The sequence below is a fragment of the Octopus sinensis genome, linkage group LG14 (assembly GCF_006345805.1).
Source record: "Octopus sinensis linkage group LG14, ASM634580v1, whole genome shotgun sequence".
Taxonomy (NCBI): Eukaryota; Metazoa; Mollusca; class Cephalopoda; order Octopoda; family Octopodidae; genus Octopus; species Octopus sinensis.
The window spans coordinates 52,380,209-52,382,053 of NC_043010.1; the positions used below are offsets into that span (position 1 = coordinate 52,380,209).

General features: G+C 33.4%; 1 long non-coding RNA gene across 1 annotated transcript; it reads left to right on the plus strand.

Moving 5' to 3' along the window:
* The first annotated feature begins 332 nt into the window (after positions 1-332).
* Positions 333-1,058, plus strand: LOC118766008. The gene is made up of 2 exons (XR_005001931.1): positions 333-685; positions 733-1,058. It is a non-coding gene; the product is annotated as an uncharacterized LOC118766008 (long non-coding RNA).
* Positions 1,059-1,845: the final 787 nt, after the last annotated feature.

Consider the following 1,845-nt stretch of genomic DNA (forward strand, 5'->3'; position numbering starts at 1 on the left):
AGAAAAGTTAATAAATTTAAAAGAAATTACTGTACTCACTTGTGAATAATAGCACTGAGTTACTTGTTTGGTAAAATCCACATTTATAAAGAACAGTTCAGGCAAGAAGTATTTTCTTGGCCTTCCTGGGCACTTTTTTTTTTTTTTTTTTTTTTTTTTTACTTATATGGTGAGTGTAGTAGATTTTTTTTTTTTTTTTTTTTTTCCTTAAATGATCACTGCAGTATTTTTTTTCTTTTTTTCCTATAAGGTCACTGCAGTAATTTTTTTTTTATATGGTCACTGCAGCAAAATTGTTATTTTTTTATATGGTCACTGCAGTAGAATTTTTTTTTCTTATATGTTCATTGCAGTAGGTTTTTTTTTTTTTTTTTCTTTTGTAGACTATGGTATTGTGTCTGAAAAAATATCAAAAATATTTTGTCACAAATCTTGAATTTGGTTAATTATTTATGTTTGTCAAAATATTTGGCTTTACTGATTGATCATTTGTTGTCCATTGTTTTATGAATCATTTTTATATGGTATATGAATATAAACACAGTTGATCATTTTTAACCCTTTAGCATTCAGATCACTCTGTGAATTGTGATGCCTGTTTAACTACATTGTTTTGAATTAATCATACATTAACATTTTGAAAATTTCAATGATCATTTAGTTTTAAAATGACACTGTAGGGTACGTGTGAGAGGCCAGATCTGCTTGGTTAATAAAACAGGTACCATACAGATGTTAATAAAACAGGTACCACATTTTCCAGCTTACAAGTGAAAATTTTCAGGCTAAAGCTAGGTTAACTTTTTGCAAGACCAAAAGTTCCCTCTGAAATACAGCAGGATTTGGAAATATAGATATTTGGATGTTTACACTATATACTGTGTTGGCTTGTATGGTGAAACGTCTGGGTCAGTTCAAATAATAAAGGACTAAATTACATATATGTAATATTTTCCCAATGCTTGTTGATGTCACCATTCTTTACTCTCCATTGTAAGTTGTCATGTCAATGTACTTGCCAAAATATTGGTGAAATAAACTCTATTTTTACACTTGAATTCTTGTTTTCCTTATTTTTTCTTTCTTCAGTTTCATATTTCTTGTCCTTTAAAACTATCACACAATGTCAAGACTAAGAAACAAAAGAAAGCACAGTGGGACTGAACCAAGAACCATATATGGCTAGGAAGCAAACTTCTTGCCTCAGAGCCACGTCTATGCCTATTTAAGTTGACCTGAAACTCACTCAACCACAAGGAATTGCCCTTATTGCATTACCAAGATCGACAAGTAACTCTCAGTAACTTGCTTCAGTAAAACATAGTGTTTGTGATGGCATTCCCGATAAATCCAGAAAATAAATAGTATGGCTAAGAAGTTTGCCTCCCAACCACGTGGTTCCAGGTTCAGTCTCATTGTGTTCCACCTTGGGTAAGTGACTTCTATAGCTATGCGCCAACCAAAATCTTTTAAGTGGATTTGGTAGACAGAAACTTTGTTGCTGTGTTTAAGTATTGGAGGCGATTCGTTCGACTAAAATTCCATGAAGCATTGCCCCAGCAAGGCCACAGTCTAATGAGTGAAACGTGTTTGCATTTGTGCTGCTTCTCCGAAGATTACTCAACCATGGGCATTAAAAATATAATTTTCCTTGTTCATGGGTCATGAAGGTTTTGTGCCTATAAAAATACATAGAATAATATACCCCTTCCCTGAAAAATATATGGGTTATCAGTAGAAAAGGCATTCAGCTGGTAAGGAGATTCCTTGATTGTATGATCTCAGGTTCTGTCCCACTGTGTGCCGCTTTTGGCAAGTGTCCTCTATAGGACCCATGCCAACCAA